Source organism: Pristis pectinata, chromosome 1 (assembly GCF_009764475.1).
Source record: "Pristis pectinata isolate sPriPec2 chromosome 1, sPriPec2.1.pri, whole genome shotgun sequence".
In the NCBI taxonomy this organism is placed as follows: Eukaryota; Metazoa; Chordata; class Chondrichthyes; order Rhinopristiformes; family Pristidae; genus Pristis; species Pristis pectinata.
In genome coordinates, this window is record NC_067405.1 from 10,821,439 (window position 1) to 10,841,718 (window position 20,280).

General features: G+C 43.4%; 1 pseudogene; it reads left to right on the forward strand.

Moving 5' to 3' along the window:
* LOC127572767 (contactin-associated protein-like 5) overlaps nucleotides 1-20,280 on the forward strand; it is a 991,970-nt pseudogene that overhangs the window by 147,024 nt on the left and 824,666 nt on the right.

A 20,280-nucleotide genomic window follows, 5' to 3' on the forward strand; every position in this document is an offset into this window, starting at 1 on the left:
CCAGACTTCCTAAAGAGATGTACTGTTCCCAACTCTGACATGGGAATAGATTATCATGGGGAAAGAGTAAAAGATTCCAGAATGTGTTCAAAGCCTCCAGGAAGAGATGCAACATTCTTATGAACTCCTGGGAATCTCTAGCCCATGACTGTCCAGAGTGGATAAGTGACATTTGGGATGGTATTGCGAGAGTTGTGGACTCAGCCCGATACATCACGGGTACATTGCTCCCTACCATCGGAAGTATCCACATGAGGTGTGCCTCAAGAAGGCAACATCTATCATCAAAGATCCCCATCATCAAGGCCATGTAATCTTCTCGCAGCTACCATTGGGCAGGAGGTACAGAAAACTCAAGTCCCACATCACTAGGTTCAAGAACAGCTACTTCCCGTCAACCATTTGGTTCTTGAACCAACCTGCACAATTGTAATCACTACCTCAGTATAGCAACACTATGACCACTTTGCACTACAATGGACTTAGTTTTTGTTCTAAATAGACATATACATAGAGACATAGAGTCATATAGCAGGGAAACAGGCCCTTTGGCCCAAGTGATCCATGCTGACCAAGAGCAGCCTACAATGTGGAACCTTATCAAAGGCCTTACTGAAGTCCATATAAACTACATCTACTACCTTGCCCCCATCAAAAAACACAATCAAGTTTGTAAGACATGATCTCCCATGAACAAAGTCATGCCGACTACCCTTAATCAACTCCTGTCTTTCCAGATCTTATCCATCAAAATCCTTTCCAGTAACTTACCTACCATAGATGTTAGACTTTCTGGTCTATAGTTCCCAAGTCTTTCTTTGCCGCTCTTCTTCAATAAAGGCACAACATTCGCTACCCTCCAGTCTACCTTAGCCATGGCTAATGATGATGCAAATATCTCATCCAGGGCTCCTGGAATTTCTTCTCTTGCCTCCCACATTGTTCTTGGATAAATCTGCTCAGGCCCTGGAGATTTGTCAACCTTCATACTTTTTAAGACGTCCAGCGCCTCCTCTACTGTAATGTGGACTATCCCCAGGACCTCCGCATTTACTTCTCCTAGTTCCAAAGTCTTCATATTTTTTCTCAGTGGTAAAAAAACGGAGGAGAAATATTCATTAAGGACCTTCACACAAAGGTGTCCACTTTGGTCTTTGAGAGGCCCTATCTCTTAATGTACATAAAATCTCTTTGGATTTTCCTTAATCTACTCTGCCAAACTCATCTTATGCCCCTTTTTTGCCCTCCTGATTACATTCTTGATTACAGTCCTGCATACCTTCTACTCCTCCAGGGATTCACTTGATCCTAGCTGCCTCTACCTGACCCATGCCTCCTTTTTCTTGGCCAGGGCCTCAAATATCCCTCGTCATCCAGGGTTCCCTACTCCTACCAGCCTTGTACTTCACTCTAACAGGAACGTGCGGACCTTGAGCTCTCTCTATCTCACCTTTAAAAGCCTCCCACTTTCCTGTTGTCCCTTTGCCCGCAAACAACCTACTCCAATCAACCCTTTCAAGCTCTGTCTCATACCGTTAATATTCGCCTTGCCCCAGTTTAGAACTTGAACCTGTGGACCAATTCTGTCCTGTTCCGTAACTATTTTAAAACTAATGGAAATATAGTCACTAAGACAAAATAAGATCTTTATTAGTCACATGTACATCGAAACACACAGTGAAATACATCTTTTGCGTAGAGTATTCTGGGGCAGCCCGCAAGTGTCGCCACACTTCCGGCGCCAACATAGCATGCCCACAACTTCCTAATGCATACGTCTTTGGAATGTGGGACGGAACCAGAGCACCCAGAGGAAACCCAACAGACACGAGGAGAACGTATAGACTCCTTACAGACAGAGGCCAGAATTGAACCTGGGTCTCTGGCGCTGTAAAGCATTACGCTAACCACTACACTACTGTGCCTGCACTAGTCCCAAAGTGTTCCCCAAATGTCACCTCAGTCACTTGCCCCACCCAATTACCCAAGAGTAGGTTGAGCTTTGCCCTAGTAGGACCCTCTATACATTACCCAAGGAAACTTCCCTGAATGCACTTAACAAATTCCACCCCATCTAAGCCCTCAATAGTTTGGCAATCCCAGTCTATGTCAGGAAAGTTAAAATCCCCAACTATGACAACCCCTCTTATTCTTACAACTCTGCACAATCTTCCTGCATATTTGTTCTGCATAATTCCCATTGATTATTTAGGGGACTATAGTATAATCCCAATAATGTAATCATCTTCTTATTTCTCAACTCCACCCATAAAGCCTTACTAGATGATCCTTCAGTAATTTCATCTCCGACTACTGCTATGACATTCCCCTTAATCAAAAATGTAACTCACCCTCCTCTCTTTCCTCTGCCTCTGTCCCGCCAAAAGCACCTGTACCCAGGAACATTACTCTGCCAGTCCTGTCCTGCCCTTAGCCATATTTACGTAATGGCTATAATATCCAAGTCCCATGCAGCTATCCAAGCCCTAAGTTGATCCGCCTTACCTGTCAGACCTCTTGCATTGAAATAAGTGCAATTTAATCCAATAGGCTTTCCTCGCTCTTGGCTGTCATGCCTATTCGCCCGGCTGTCATACCGGGCAGGCACAGTAGTGTAGTGGTTAGTGTAATGCTTTACAGCGCCAGCGACTTGGGTTCAATTCCGGCCACTGTCTGTAAGGAGTTTGTTCATTCTCCCCGTGTCTGCATGGGTTTCTTCTGGATGCTCTGGTTTCCTCCCACATTCCAAAGACGTACGGGTTAGGAAGTTGTGGGCATGCTATGTTGGTGCCAGAAGCGTGGCGACACTTGCGGGCTGCCCCCAGAACACTCAATGCAAAGATGCATTTCACCATGTGTTTCGATGTACATGTGACTAATAAAGAAATCTTATCTTATCTATTCAACTTGCTGTTATGCTTGTTGTAATTGTGTTCTTTCTTGTATAATTTTGTATGATTTATATTTAATTTATGTTTTTCTTGTGAATGTTGTTTCTTTGATGCTGCTGCAAGTAAGTTTTTCATTGCACCTGTGCATACATGTACCTGTGCATGTGACACTAAATTTGACTTTGACTTTGACTTTGAACCTTCATGTCATGCACCAGGAGCACAAAGAAGCCCTGTATTAGTGGAAGGAGAAGCGCTCCACCTCACAAAGGATCCACCCATCTGCCCCTTTGACCCCCAGCTGCCCCACCAGTGGAAGAGTTTTGCAGTTCCCACATTTACCCTCATCAGCCACCTCAGAACCAACAAAATTGAAGCGCATCAATCAGCCTCAGTCCTGAGTGCCCAAGAAGATAACACCCCAGGGATAATGGCTCTCGCAAGCATTTCAATTTGTGCCTTGCACAACCATTTCTTCAGTGCGACTTACTGTAAATTCTGCAACGCACAATTTGAAATGCATTGGCAAGTGCAAATTGGTCCCTGTTAATTCAAATTAGCAGTCATGTTACATCTAACACTGTGGACTTGAACCATAATTTGATTTCCAGTGATTCACAGGGAGTCAGAGTAGTCTCTAATCAAACAGTCTGAAACCTTTTTAATCAGTCTGATTGAACATCATATTGGCCACTTGCCAATTGACTGAATTAATTGGCCAAGTGATATATAGCTCTAAATTAAGATGAATAAGGAGTAATACAGAGAGAGACCTTTCTTTTGTTTATATTTTTTTTCTCTACATTTTTCTAAATTTAGGTTATAATGTTGTCAACATTGGTAAGTTTTTACCTGGATTGAGTGGATGCCGTTAAGGTGGTTACAGAGGGATATAGATAGAATGCAGAGTTGGGCTGAGAAGTGGCAGATGCAGTTCAACCCAGATAAGTGTGAAGTGGTTCATTTTGGTAGGTCAAATATGTTGGCGGAATATAGTTTTAATGGTAGGACTCTTGGCAGTGTGGAGGATCAGAGGGATCTTGGGGTCCGAGTCCATAGAACGCTCAAAGTGGCAGTGCAGGTTGACTCTGTGGTTAAGAAGGCATATGGTGTATTGTCCTTCATCAATCGGGGAATTGAATTTAGGAGCCGGAAGGTATTGTTGCAGCTATATAGGTCCCTGGTCAGACCACACTTGGAGTACTATGCTCTGTTCTGGTCGCCTCACTACAGGAAAGATGTGGAAGCCATAGACAGGGTGCAGAGGAGATTTACAAGGATTCTGCCTGGAATGCGGAGCATGCCTTATGAAAGCAGGTTGAGGGAACTCGGCCTTTTTTCCTTGGAGAGACGGAGGATGAGGGGGGACCTGATAGAGGTGTATAAGATGATGAGAGGTATTGATCGGGTAGATAGTCAGAGGCTTTTCCCCAGGGCTGAATTGGTGGCCACAAGAGGACATTGGTTTAAGATGCTGGGGAGTAGATATAGAGGAGATGTTAGGAGTAAGTCTTTCACTCAGAGAGTGGTGAGTGCGTGGAATGGGCTGCCGGAAATGGTGGTGGAGGCTGATACGATAGGGTCTTTCAAGAGACTGTTAGATCGGTATATGGAGCTGAGTAAAATAGAGGGCTATGGGTGAGCCTAGTAATTTCTAGGGTAGGGACATGTTTGGCACAGCTTTGTGGGCCGAAGGGCCTGAATTGTGCTGTAATTGTTCTATGTTCTATGGTTACACAGAAAATCCTGATGTTATCAAAGGCTGCTAGGAGATACCAATCCTGAACTGACGTTTTTGGAGATGTCATCGAATGACTTTGTGCCTCCATTTGCCCACCCTCAATACATACACAAGCCAATGATTGCTTGACATCTTCATCTCTTGCATGGAAAGTAGATGGCCTGATAGCTGATTGGTTGGAATGTAAAATGTTCTAGGGAAGTGATTCATGACTGTAAATCAAACAGTCTTCCTCCCCATCCTTGAGCTTATTTTAAAACAGTAAATAAAAATTTACATCAAAATGCAAATAAGCAATCCATAAATTGTCTTTTTAATACTCCTATCCTTGAGGATTTTGCTTCTGGAATTTGTCTGTTGTAGTTTCCGGAGGATTAATCTTCAATCTTCTACTGACTTAAGCATTGACAATTCTAGGACTGGCAACATTTTGATGTTTGGAACTAGTCTCCTGCATTATTGCATGGTCAATGAAGCAGGAAATTAAGATAAGATGAGATATCTTTGTTAGTCACACGTACATTGAAACACAGTGAAATGCATCTTTTGTGTAGAGTGTTCTGGGGACAGCCCGCAAGTGTCGCCACGCTTCCGAACGTAATAACTTCCTAACCCATACGTCTTTGGAATGTGGGAGGAAACCGAAGCACCTGGAGGAAACCCATGCAGTCACGGGGAGAACGTACAAACTCCTTACAGACAACGGCCAGAATTGAACCCGGGTCACTGGTGCTGTAGCAGCATTATGCTAACCGCTACATGGAGGTGGAAATTGAGGCATCACAGATGCAAAAGAGCAGCCTATCTCATGGAAAAATTAAGTCTGATTAGTGTCTTGGGTGCAGCGAGGGAGGAAGGGAGAGGCAGAATAAGCCAAGTAACTTGAGAGTGTGGAGGAGTATTCCCTCAAGGAATCCCATAGAGGAATAAAAATATTTGACAGGAACTTGCCTCAAAGGCAGAATTGGACACCAATGCCATGCATTAGATCGCTGATCATCCTGAAGTAATTTAGAAGTTAGAGGAAGCCTTTAGAATGCCATAAAGCTCTTCGTAGTGCAGTATTTTTGCAGTGTACTCACTGTTGTAAAATATGACAGATAGTAATGTGAAAATGACAAGTGCCTTTGCCAGGACACAAGAAATAATGTTCCATCTCTTCTCCACATCTTAAAATTAGATCTGAAAGATATCTCTGACAGTGTGGCACTCCCCCTGTTGGTATCTGTCTGGATTCCAAGCTCAGTTCTCTGAAGTGGAACATGAACCCATGACTGACTAACTGATGTGGTACTGGGTTCAGATGTACTCAGTACTGAATTTTGAAGGCTGCACTGATGGGCAAGAAGCAGCATACGTTCATATGAAAAGTAGCTGCTTTGCCAGAGTAACTGCTTCTCTCTCTGTCTGGTTAGTTTAATACACAGAAGTGTGTAACTCCTTCCCATTGTACAACCAACACAGTTCCTCATGCATTCTATAATGCTGCTGACATTTCTCTTTTACCACATGGGTTTTTATAGTTGGGTTCAATCCGATCAGGTCAATTCATATAAATTAATATACAACATTGTTGGGTGGATGAATCGGGTACATAGTAGGATAGTTTGTCCCAGAACAGGGGTGTCAAAAACTAAAGGTAAATAGGTTTAAGGTAAGAGGTTTAAAGGGAATATGAGAAAGAATTTTTTTTTCAAAGGGTGTATGGAATCTGGAACGCACTGTCTGAGGGGATGGTGGAGGCATCTCTTGACATTTAAGAACTATCTGGACAAGCACTTGAATCAACAAGGCATAGAAGATTATGGACTAAGTGGTGGAAGATGGGATTAGTATGGACATGGTGGGCTGAAGGGCCGTTATCTGTGCAGTATGACTTTCAAGGAGTAGTAAACCTAATAACATTTTCAATTAAGTCATATTTCAATGGTAGTTTCAATTTGTATTCACTCCTCCTGATACTTAATGCAACTTTGTTGATTTTCACTTTCTATCCGTGATCCAAAGCACTGTTTACTTTTTAAAAAAAACACCTAATGCCTATAACACAGCTGTTTAAACTACTTGAATCATCTGTAAACACAAGATCCAGTGAGCCCAGCAACACTGACAACCACCCTGTGAGGATGTGCTGATCACAGTGGTGCTGCTTCTGGCTGCTCAATGTTGAGAGTAGATGCCTCACTTTCTGTTCTGCAGCAGCGTGAAAGTTCAAGCAAACCTTGTCCAGTTAATGCTGTAAATCACTCATGTGGCTTTGTTCAGAATTTCTGTGCAGTCAAAGAGCCAAGGGTAAGGGGAGATCATTTCTGATGGACTTGCTTTAGGAGTTAATGAGAAATGTTCATGAAGATGATGTCATATTTTCACGACAGCAGTGTTATAGCAAGGTCATTGACAAGCCTCGATGTGAAGATTGTTCAGAAAAAGTTCCTGGGACCTGAAGGAAAGTGGTAAGGTGAATTAAAAACGGACTCAGTGGTGAAAAGTAAAGGGAGCATTTCGATGGAGGAGTGTATGCAGTGGGGTTCTGCAGGATTCATACTTGAATTACCATTCTCTAGAGAAATGCGTTGAGCTTAAACAAAAGGGTCACAATTAAAAAGTTTGCCTATGAAGCCAAAATTGGCAGTGTGTTTGATAGTGAGGTAGAAGGCTCCAAGCTACAGGAAGATATCAAAGGACTGATTAGGTGGACACAAATGTGGCAAATTGAAATTGGTTTATTATTGTCACATGTACTGAGGTACAGTGAAAAACTTTGTTTTGCATGCCAACCATACAGATCACTTCATCACATCAGTACATTGAGGTAGTACAAGGGAAAACAATAACAGAATGCAGAATAAAGTGTTGCAGTTACAGAGAAAGTGCAGTGCAGGCAGACAATAAGGTGCAAAGCCATAACGAAATAGATTGTGAGGTGAAGAGTCCACCTTACTATATTAGGGAACTATTCAATTGCCTTAATAACAGTGGGATAGAAGCTGTCCTTGACTCTGGTGGTACGTGCTTTCAGGCTTTAATATCTTCTGCCTGATTGGGAGGGGGAGAAGAGAGAATGTCCAGGGTGGGTGGGTTCTTTGACTATGTTGGCTGCTCTACTGAGGCAGCGAGGTGTAGTCCATGGAGGGGAGGCTGATTTCCATGACATGCTGAGCTGTGTGCACAACTCTCTGAAGTTCCTTGCGGTGACTGCTAGAGCAGTTGTCATACCAAGCCGTGATGCAACTGGATAGGATGCTTTCCATGGTGCATTTATAAAAATTGTTGAGGGTCATGATGAATTTCTTTAGCCTCCTGAGAAGGTAGAAGCTCTGGTGCGCTTCAAACCAGATGGACTTCAATCCAGGGAGGTTAGAGGTAATGAATATTAGAAGGACAAACAAGGCAGATAAATATACAGCAAATAGGAAATATAAGGAACAGCAGAATCTTGGATTGCCGCACATCTCCAGATAAACTGGTTAAGAGGGCATACAGAATACTTGGCTTTATTGGTTGGGCCATAAAACACAAGAGGTGGGAGGTCATGCTGAAGAATAGGAAGATGACCAAAGTGAGGGTTGGACCGATCAGGGATAAAAGAGGAAACATGTGCCTGGAGTTGGAAGAGGTAGGGGAGGTCCTTAATGAATATTTTGCTTCAGTATTGACCAGTGAGAGAGACCTTGACATTTCTTAGGATGGCATACAACAGGCTGATATGCTAGTGCATGTCGACGTGAAGAAAGGGGATGTGCTGGAACTTTTGAAAAACATTAGGATAGATAAGTCACCGGGGCCAGACGGGATATATCCAAGGTTTTTGCGGGAAGTGAGGAAAGAGATTGCTGCGCCTTTGACAATGATCTTTGCATCCTCACTGGACACAGGAGTAGTGCCAGGTGATTGGAGGGTGGCAAATGTTGTTCCTTTGTTTAAGAAAGGGAGTAGGTATAGCCCTGGGAATTACAGACCAGTCAGCCTTTCTTCAGTGGTGGGCAAATTACTGGAGAAGGTTCTTAGAGACAGGATTTATGGGCATTTGGAGAAGCATAAGCTGATTAGGGACAGTCATTGTAGCTTTGTGAGGGGCAAGTCATGCCTCATGAGCCTGATTGAATTCTTTGAGGATGTGACAAAGCACATTGATGAAGGTCGAGCTGCGGATGTGGTGTACATGGATTTTAGTAAGGCATTTGATAAGGTTCCTCATGAAAGGCTCATTCAGAAGGTTAGGAGGCATGGGATCCAGGGAATGTGGATTCCGAATTGGCTCACCCATAGAAGACAGAGGGTGGTGGTAGATGGAGCATATTTCTGCCTGGAAGTCAGTGACCAGTGATGTTCCACAGGGATCTGTTCTGGGACCCATGCTCTTTGTGATTTTTATAAATGAGTTAGATGAGAATGTGGAAGGGTGGCTTGGTAAGTTTGCTGATGACACAAAGGTTGGTGGTGTTGTGGATGGTGTACAAGGTTGCTGTAGATTACAACAGGACATTGATAGGATGCAGACCTGGGCTGAAAAGTGGCAGATGGAATTCAACCTGGAAAATTGTGAAGTGATACACTTTGGAAGATTGAAATTGAAGGCAGAATACAAGGTTAATGGCAGGACTCTTAGCAGTGTGGAGGAACAGAGGGATCTTGGGGTCGATGTCCATAGATCCCTCAAGGTTGCTGTGCAGATCAATAGGGTAGAAGGCATATGGAGTGTTGGCCTTCATTAGTTGGGTATTGAGTTCAAGAACCGTGAGGTAATGTTGCAGCTGTATGAAACTCTGGTTAGACCACACTTGGAGTATTGTGTTCAGTTCTGGTCGCCTCATTATAGAAAGGATGTGGACGCTTTAGCGAGGGTGCAGAGGAGATTTACCAGGATGTTGCCTGGATTGGAGAGCATGTTTTATGAGGATAGGTTGAGTGAGCCAGTACTTTTGTCTTCAGAGAGGAGGAGGATGAGAGGTGAATTGATAGAGGTGTACAAGATGATAAGAGGCATAGATCGAGTGGATAATCAAGAGACTATTTCCCAGGGCAAGAATGGCTAAGATGAGGGGGCATAATTTTAAGGTGATTGGAGGAAGGTGTAGGGGGGATGTCAGAGGTAAATTTTTTACACCGAGAGTGGTGGGTGCATGGAACACACTGCTGGCAGAGGTGGTGAAGGCAGATACATTAGGGGCATTTCAGAGACTCTGAAATAGGCACATGAAAGATAGAGAAATGAGGGCTATGTGGGAGGGAAGGGTTAGGTAGATATGAGAGCAGGATAAAATGTCGGCACAACATTGTGGGTCAAAGGGCCTGTATTGTGCTGTAGTGTTCTGTGTTCTATGCTGGAACTGTATAAAATGTTAGCTGGGCCTCATTTACATGTCGAGTTCTGGTCACCAGACTACAGGAAGGATTTGTAGCACTAAAGAAAGTGCAACAGAGATTTACAACAGGGCTGGAGAAACATATTTATGAGGAGAAACTATATGGGATTGTATTCTTTAGAACAAAGGAAACGAGATACTGTGGAGATTCAATTGAGTTTAAAAAAAAGATATGAGAGGCCCATACAGGGTAAACTGAAGGGGCAAATTAACTTTAACAGAGAGATTAGTAAAGGGTATAGATTTAAATTAATTGGTAGTCAATTACAGGGGAACTGAGAAAGAAGTTATTTCATTCTGTTGGAGGTGAGGGCTCTGGAACTCAGTGTTTGGGAGGGTGGTGAAGGCAGTTATAAAGGACTCGGATCGACACCTGAAAAGTCATAACTTGAAGGGATCTGGGATAAGAACCAGGAAGCAAGATTATCCAAAAGTCCATTTTTAACATGGTGAATCTCTGAAATTCTCTGCTCTGGAGGGTTGTGGAGTCTAGCTCATTAGAAGTACTTAAAGTGAAGGTTGATAACTATTTGAAAGATCAGGGGGTTGAGGGCAATGGGGAACTAGCACAGAAGAGGTGTTGAGGCTAGGGGTAGATCAACCATGATCATATTGAATGGTGGGACAGTTTTGAGCAGCCAAGTGGGTTATTCCTCATATTTTCTTGTGTTCTTGTGCTTATTGGTGCCCTTCTGTGCTACAAATGTACATAATTTTATGATTTGTTTGTGAGCTGACATGTGTTTAAACAAATTGCAGCCCACTAGTCATCGAGACATAGATAAAGTCATACAGTAGGGAATAGGCCCTTCAGCCCATCTGGTCCTTGGCGACCAAGATGCCTATTTAAGCTAGTCCAACTTGCCCGCGTTTGACCCCAATCCCTCTTCACCTTTCCTATCCATGGACCTGTCCAAGTGTGTTTTAAAAATTGCTATTTTACCTGCCTCAACCACTTCCTCTGGCAGCTCATTTCCATAAACATACCACCTCTGTGCAAAATAAAAAAGTTGCCCCTCAAGTTCCTATAAAATCTTTCCTCTCTCACCCTAAACCTATGCCCTCTGGTTCTTGATTCCCCTACCCTGGAAAAAGATTGTGTGCCCTATCTATTCACGGTATCTTCACCTATTCCATCTATGCCTCTCATCATTTTATACACTTCCATAATATCACCTCTCAGTGTTCTCTGTTCCAAGTGATAAAAAAAGGCCTGGTCTGCCCAACCTCTCCTTATAACTCAGTCCCTCGAGTCCTGGTGACATCCTGGCAACTACTTTTCTTAGTCTCTCTCCTCGATTGTTTTGACATTGGGTGAGTCTCATGGCACTAACCCCTGGCTCCTCACACAAGTGAAAAATGCCAAGGAATGTCATCAACTCACATCTTTTACAGCAGGGACTAACGCTGGTGATTTCAAAGACTCAGCCATTATAAGAAGACTCGGGCAATTTTAGCCCTCTCCCCCACACACTGTTCTCGCTGGCTAGAATGGCAAGTGTGGGTGTGAGTTTGGGTTGCAATTGACTGCACCTTATAATTGTGTAAATGTAGAGTGAGCCTTCTGCTTTGTGTGAGAGTTGCCAGATTCTGCATTAGACTGCAGGATTTTTTATTTACCATTTGCTTGTTAAAAATATCTTCAAAAACCTGTGTGATTCCAGTAACCAGCTGGGTCATATTTGAGAGATTTGTTTTCCTCATTAAAATCGTCTGTGGTTGTATCTAGGTGTTATGCCATTGAACTGGGGGAAGTGAAAGTAGCGAGCCAGTTTTAATTGAACACAGGAGTGTGAAAATAAACACAGTGGACATTGGACGTACTTGGTTGCTCTCAGACACTGGATGTCTTGAGGCTTCAAGGCTTGTTCTGGCTCTCACACCTCAAACTCTGCTCAACAACCTCTTCAATTCCAATACTTACCATCCAGATTTTAACTGGGTACAGTATCTGGATGTAATTAAATCATTACTCTGGTTTATATCACTCTTGCACAGTGAGTGGAGATGCTCTGTTCTGCTCAGGGTCATCATGGCAGGGAGAAATTCTCATCCATGTCAGGAGATCTTGGATATAAAGTCATAGAACAATATAGTACAGGAACAGTCCCTTCAGCCCAGCAATTCCATGCTGACCACGGTGCCCACCCAGCTAGTCCCAATTTCCTGCATTCGGCTGAAATCCCTCCCCTCCATGTACCTATCCAAGTCCTTCTTAAATGATACTATTGCACCCGCCTCAACCACTTTGTCTGGCAGCTCATTCCATATACTGACCACCCTCTGTGTGAAAAAGTTGACCCTCAGGCCCCTTTTAAATCTTTCCCCTCTCACACTAAACCTATGCCCCCTAGTTTTGGACTTCCATCCCCAGGGGAAAGGACTGTTACTGTCCACCTTATCTATGCCTCTCATCATTTTAAACACTTTTATAAGGTTGACCCTTATTCTCCTCCATTCCAAGGAATAAAGACCTAGCCTGGCCAACCTCTTCATATAACTCAGGCCTTCTCGTCTTGGCAAAATCATCCTCGTAAATCTTCTCTGCACTCTTTCCAGTTTAACCACATCTTTTCTATAATGTGGCAACCAAAACTGTACACAGTGCTCCAAGTGTGGTCTCACCAACAATTTGTGCAACTGCAACATCATGTCCCTATTCCTATACTCAATGGCTGATGAAGGTCACCATGCTAAGTGACTTTTTCACCCCCCCCCCCCCCCCCCGATCTACCTGTGACCCTGCTTTCAATGAGCTATGCACTTACACTCCCAGGTCGCTCTGTACCATTACACTCCCAAGTGCCCTACCATTCATAGTACAAGTCCTATGCTGGCTTGACTTTCCAAAATGCATCGCCTCACACTTATCTGTATTAAAATCCATTTGCCACTCCTCAGCCCACTTCCCTAACTGATCAAGATCCCCCTGTAATCTACGATAACATTCTTCATTAATCAACAAATCTTATTTGACAGATTTGAGTAGAAAGTTTAGAGTGAGACTCCAGTGAAGTGCTGGGAGAGTTGTGTATGACCAAGCATCCATCTTCAGGAAAAGATAGATAGATAAGATATCTTGATTAGTCACGTGTACATTGAAACACACAGTGAAATGCATCTTTTGCGTAGAGTGTTCTGGGGGCAGCCCACAAGTGTCACCACACTTCCAGCTTCCTAACCCGTATGTCTTTGGAATGTGGGAGGAAACTGGAGCACCCAGAGGAAACTCACGCAGACACAAGGAGAACATACAAACTCCTTACAGACAGCGGCTGGAATTGAACCCGGGTCGCTGGGCTATCTCTTTAAATGAACATTGAAAATCCAGTGGCAGGCGGGTTCTTTCTGGTATCTTGTTTAATGATTCACCCTGAAGCAAAATCATATTACTGTTTGTGAGAGTCATAGAGTACAAAGACAGATCCTTTGGCCCACTGTGTCCATGCTGCCTATTGTACCTGTATCTACTAATCCCATTTACCCATATTAGGTCTGCTGTCTTCTATGCCCTGGTTATTCAAGTGCTTGTCTAAATGCTTCTTAAATGTTTTGAGAGCTCCTACCTTCACCATCTTGTCAGGGGCTGTGTTTCAATACTGCTTGCTGTGTGCATGTTGGTAGTCTAGTTTCTTGGCTTTTAACAATTACTACATTTGCAGTAATGGAGACTGCAGATACTGGAACCTGGAGCAACAAACAAAATGCTGGAGGATCTCAGCAGGTCAGGCAGCATCTGTGGATGGAACTGAACAGTCGATGTTTTGGATTAAGACCATCAGTCCAGATGACCCAAAGCGCCAACTGTCCTCTAGCATTTTGTTTATTGCTTCATTTGCAGTAACTTGCTTTGGGGAGTTTTGAGATGGTAATGTAATTGCAAACCTTCTTCTGCATGCATGGCTGGATGGATGTAACTGCTGTGTTAAGATATCTGCAACAGTCTTGTTTTCTGATAGAGCTTTCAGCAGAGTAAAAAGTCTCAGAGTTTAATGGAAATGTGATCAAACAAAATTTGATTCCAAGCTGTGCGAGGAGAAAAGTAAGTTTTATAGAGCATTTTAAAGAAGGAAAGGTTGGAAGAACGTTGACAGGATTCTGGAAAGAATTCCAGAGCTTGGGACCATGGCAGCCAAAAGTACTGCCACCATTGGTGAGCTGATAAAAATTGTAGATGGGCAAAAGTCCAAAGTTGAAGAATAAGGGTGTTTGCTAAGGGAGATCACAAAAAGGAGGAGAGGCAAGGCTGTGGAGATATTTGCAAGTAAGAATGAGAATTTTCAATGGCTCAGGAACTATTATAGGCTCAAGAGCACGGGTTAATGAATTAGGATGTGGCCAGCAGGGTTTAGCATGAGCTCAGGTGTATGGATGATGGAAGGTGAAAGGTAGGTGAGTCAGAGCACAGGAGTAATCAAATTTGGGAGTAACATGGCATGTTGATGGTTTTAACTGGAGATGGATTCTGTGTTAGTTGATGGAGTGGATATGTGATCATATACTCAAATTGTGGTATAATATTTTAATTGGAAGAGATACAAGAGTGCTCGTGTGTCTTGTGTGAGTTCACGGCAGCAATGATACTCCTTGAGATGTCTAACCTTGTTAAGCTTCTCAGTTATGAATCAATAAAAGGTGAAACTCATGTTTTCTTGTGTTCTCAATCTGACAGATAACTGTGACAGTCATCTGGTGTCGGATTTGCTTTGGTGGGCCTTCAACTCCTCTTCAGAGTTCTCGAGCAGCCACAGCCCCGGCTACGCAAAGCTGAACAGAAGGGATGGTAAGAGACGGAGACCATTTCAATTGATGCCATTCCTGTACATTGCTCTGTTACCTATCATCTTCAATGCCTCGCCCTTCCTAAGCTAAACCTGACTTCAGGCATGATCATTGAAATGCTGCGTTCTTCTCTGGCCAACTAAACATTAACATTCTCACCACACCATGACTTCTTTAGAACTTTTCATCCCTATAGCAAATGTATTTGGAGCATTTTGATTCTGAGGGAGCAGAACCTCTCAGTTCATTCACTCAGATACTGATAATACAAATGATGATTAAAGGGAATATTATTTCTAAGCTCTTAAGGCCAGAGAGTTATAGTTCAAAATGAGCTCCAAAAATATGTTTGTTAGCATTCGTTATAGACACAAAAGGAGAATAGTCAATTCTGCAAAACTTTAATCGATCTCATATTGCCTCCCAGGAAAGTATGCTGAAGGCATTTTTGAATCACAAACTAAAATTGTAAAACAATTTCATATCCCTGAAAGCTGTGCTTTTTTTCTTGACTCCATTTTTGAATTCTTCTCCTCTTTGTTACCATTTGATAACAGAGATGAAAAGGGTTTGGAAAATCATGTCAGGCATGCCTTTAAGGTGAGCTCATTTACAAAATGAAACTCTTTAAAGAATCGGGACCTTTTCTATTCAGTAGTACTTGGGGGTTGTCACAGTGACCTTGAGAACCTCGGCTTTTACACTGGTTTCTGCCTGATGTATGCAAGCATAATCTGTGCTCCATGGGGTAAAACAGCAGTGTTAAATATCATTTTTGATGCAGAACTTAGTTGGGAGAATGACTAGAGATGTCATAGAGTTATATAGCACGGAAACAGGCCCTTGCCGACCAAGATTGCCGTCCAAGCTGGTCCCACTTGCCCATATCCTTCTAAACATTTCCAATATATGTCCCTGTCCAACTAACTTTTAACAGTTGTTATTGTACCTGCTTCAACCACTTCCTCTTGGCAGCTCATTCCAGATGGTTAAGATTATATTGGAATTATTAGTGTTTTATTGTTGTGTGGTATTTATTGGCAATGCTGTTGGAGAACGAAATCCCACTAGAAATTTGTGGGACTAAGATTGATTTGTATTTTGTTGGGTCAGGGTGACAAAGCATGGCTCGTAAATGGGGTTGAGTCACTATCAGGCATCATCTACTTAAATAGAGGGCAAGTTTGAGAGGTTGATTGCCCTGCATTTGTTCTTGTACCACTGGCATTCAACTCCCTTGAACTGCGGGACTGGTCTGTCTGTAGCCGTCTCTGCAGACTCACCAAAGGGTCAGAGAGGGGCAAGAGAAAGGTTCGGATGCACAATGACATCATGGGCCAAATGGCCTGTTCCTGTGCTATACTGTTCTGTGTTCTACAATAGGATTCCCTTTCCCTTCATCCTCTCTGAGGTAGAACCTTCAGTGTATCTGGCTGCATGCACTCTTTCAAGTGAATCTTACCCTTATGTTTGATAGACAGTCAAAATTGCCATTCAGATCACATCACTCCAGCAGGTATAGAACTATAACAGACTAATATAGAGGTCTGGACTATAGAGATACGAGGATGAATCTCACCATGACAATGGGGGAGTTTAAATTTGACTTGAGTGATTTTTAAAAAAATAAGAACTTGGTTCAATCCATGAGAGTGGTCCATTGTCATAAAACGCCAGTGATTCCCTAATGTTCATCAGGGAATGAAATTAGCCATCTAGACTACTTTTAAAAAAGAACTTTATTTATACAGCACAGTAACAGGCCCTTCCAGCCCAATGATCCCACGCCGCCCAATTACACCCATGTTAACCCACTAACCCGTACGTCTTTGGAATGTGGGAGGAAACTGGAGCACCTGGTGGAAATCCACGCAGGCACGGGGAGAACGTACAAACTCCTTACAGACGGTGATGGGAATTGAACCCCGATCACTAGCGCTGTAATAGCGTCGTGCTAACCACTACGCTACCGTGCCTCCCATTGTGACCTCAGACCCACAGCAACATGGCTAACTCTGAACTGCCTCCTCTGTTCAAGAGTCAATAAGGAATGGACTATAAAATTGTCTTTCTAGCAACATCTACATTCTGTGAATGAAGAAATAAAATTGAATGCACTTAACTTGAGGCACAATATTGTAAAATAATCAGCATCAGTTCCCTCTTCAGCTATTAGACGCAGGATGAAATGTGACCAGAATGACAAATTCCATCATGCCATGATAGACATTAACATACATGGGGAAATGTAGTGTGTTTGTTCTTTCTGTCTCATTATGTGAGGATCAGTTTTCTCAACTAAAGCAGCTGAGCTAGATGGCACCTGTTTACTCCTGATATAACAAAGGAAGAGATTTGCATGCAATGATAATAATAAGAAGATAATATATAAGAGAAGATATCTTTATTAGTCACATGTACCTCGAGACGCACAGTGAAATGCATCTTTTTGTGTAGAGTGTTCTGGGGGCAGCCCGTAAGTGTCGCCACGCTTCTGGCGCCAACATAGCACGCCCACAACTTCCTAACCCATCTTAACTGGAGTAAGAATGATACAGAGGGTCTAATCAAGCCTTCTGCAGTGGTTGCACAGGTCCAGGCCTTGGTAGTTGAAGTAATTGTCACTTTCCAGCTCGTACTGTGTGCTTTTGTCATCTCACACAAGGAAAGCAACTTCTGCACACGTTCTAAAGGATCTGCACACGTGGTCCTCGGCATTTCCGTGACCTTTGGAATGTGGGAGGCAACCGGAGCACCCAGAGGAAACAAAGAGAAGTAGAAATTTAGCCTTGGTGACCAATGCTAAACAGGCACTTTAGTGTTCCTTCAGAAAGACAGAGGCTGGGCAGCTTAAATAAAGATTCAAGATGGTGTCAAATCACAGCAGGTGGCACATGTCAGTGTAGAGAGACCAGATGTATGTCAATGAATTTTCATCAGAATCAGAGGATGAATCAAGTTTTCTAATGCAGAGTAAGAGGTGACACTATGAAGACATAGAAATTAGAAGCATGAGTAGCCTATTGCCCTCCAAAGTCTGCTGCGTTATTCAATAATGTCATGGCTGATCTTTTACCTCGGTCATTTTCTTGTCCTAATCCTAAACATTAGGTGATAAGAAAGTATAAATGCAGCTCTGCGATAAGTCAATTGAACGAGAAATTAAATGCTGAAATGAGTGATGAATTCCGGAGGAAATCCTTGCCTCATCAGAAGAACATCATACTTCCTCATGTATGTATACTATAGCCTTAAAATTGCAGTACAACATTTTAATGATGTTAAAACATAGAATACAACATGGAAATAGGTCCTTTGGCCCAACTCGTGCATGCCAACCAAGATACCTATTGAGTTCCATTTGCCTACGTTTGGCCCATATCCCTCTGAACCTTTTCTACCCAGGTACCTGTCCAAGTGTCTTATAAACATTATAATTGTACACTTCCTCTGGCAGCTCATTCCATGTACCCACCGCCCTCTGTGTGAATAAAAAAAAACTTGCTCCTCAGGTCCACTTTAAATCTTTCCCTTCTCACCTTTAACCTATGTCCTCTGGTTTTGGACTCCCCTTCCCTGGGCAAAGTCTGTGACAATCCATCTTATCTATGCTCCTCGTGGTTTGATAAACCTCCATGAGGTCACCCCTCAGCCTCCTTCACTCCAGGGAAAACAGTCCCGGCCTATTCAGTCTTTTCTCATAACTTAAGCCCTTCAGTCCTGGCAACATCCGAAACAACTTTATCTGCCTCATTAGTGCTGTTTTTAGAATGTCTGTATAGGTAATAATGTTGAATTCTGAGACTCCTGGGAAAGCATTGTCTGGTTTTTCTGATAAACGTCACTCTTTGCCAGTTCAAGCACACTTTTTATCCATTGCATCGCACAAATGCTGGAGGAACTCAGTGGGTCAGGCAGCATCTATGGAGGGAAATGAACAGTCAACGTTTTGGGTCAAGATCCTTCATCAAGACTGGAAAGAAAGAGGGGAAATAGCCAGTGTAAAAAGGTGGAGAGAAGGGCTGGAGCAAGAGCTGGTAGGTGATAAGTGGATCCAGGTGAGGGAGATGATAGGTGGGTCGTGGATGTCAGTAGCTGGGATGTGATAAGTGGAACTGACAAAGGGCTGAAGATGATCGAATCTATTGCAACATCTCCTAGCTGCCAGCACTTAGCCTTACAGCTGTGACTTTAGCAGCCAGTCCTTAAAGTGACATGCTGCATATTATAAGCTGCCTGCTTCCAGCAAGTGGAGAATGCTGCTGCATCAGGGATACACGGGAGAAGAAGGAAGGGAGGGGAGCACGCAAAGGAACCTGAGCTGACTGGTGAAAGATGGTGCCTGCAGGAGGCAAGTTCCTTGGGCCAAGCAGCCAGGAAGACTCTCCAGAGATGGGGCCAGGCACTTCAAGTAGGGTGTTTCCCGGGAGGTCTCTGTAGGCGGTATGAATGAAGATTGTGAATCTCTGCACTTCATGGAAGTCTGCAGTTCAGGCAAATGTCTGTGTCCATTCTGCCTGCTCCTGTGGGCTGAAGGAAAAGTAGGTGACCAAAGCCTGTCCTTGAGCAAAGAGTTTATGTGGCCTCCCTGATGCACCAGAGAACTGTAAATGGATAGAGATGTGGCAGGTAGCAGAATTATCCTGGAATGACCATGAGGCTGGGAAGCCAAGAGTGACTCTGACTTTGACTTCAATTGACAAAGCAGTCCCTTATTTTATTTGAGGCATAGGAGATCACAGCTATCATTGTGGCCAAAGAATATAGTTGACTCTGCTGCCCCACTGCTCTGGTGACTCAGCCTGGATTCTGATGTGGTGCATTGGTTTATTATTTTCACGTGTACTGAGATACAGTGAAAAACTTTGTTTGTGTGCCATCCAAGCAGACAATGCCGTAGATAATTACACTGAAATAGTAAAAAGGAAAACAGAATGCAGAATACAGTTTGCAGCTACAGAGGAAGTGCAGTGCAGGTAGACAAATAAAATGCAAGGGCCACCACAAGGTAAATTGGGAGATCAAGAATTCGTCTTTAGTGTATGAGAGGTCTGTTCAAGAGACTGATGGCAGCGGGATAGAAGCTGTCCTTGAGTCTGGTGGTACGTGCTTTCAAGCTTTTGTATCTTCTGCCCTACGTGAAGAAGAGCAAATGATCGGGGTGGGAGGGATCCTTGATTATGCTGGCTGCTTTCCTGAGGCAGTGGGAAGTGTAGACGGAATCAACGGAGGGGAGGCTCGTTTACGTGATGGACTGGGCTGCATTCACAACTCTCTCTTGTGGTCTTGGACATACCAAGCCGTCATGCATCGTGCTGTCTTTGTGGAGTTTCCACGTCCTTCCTGTGACCACATGGGTTTCTTCCGGCTGCTCTGGTTCCCTCCCACATGCCAAAGACGTGTGGGTTGGTGGATTGATTGGCAACTGTAAATCGCCCCTTGTGTAGGTGGGTGGAAGAAGAATAGGGGAAGTTGCAGGCACGGTAGTGAAGCGGTTAGC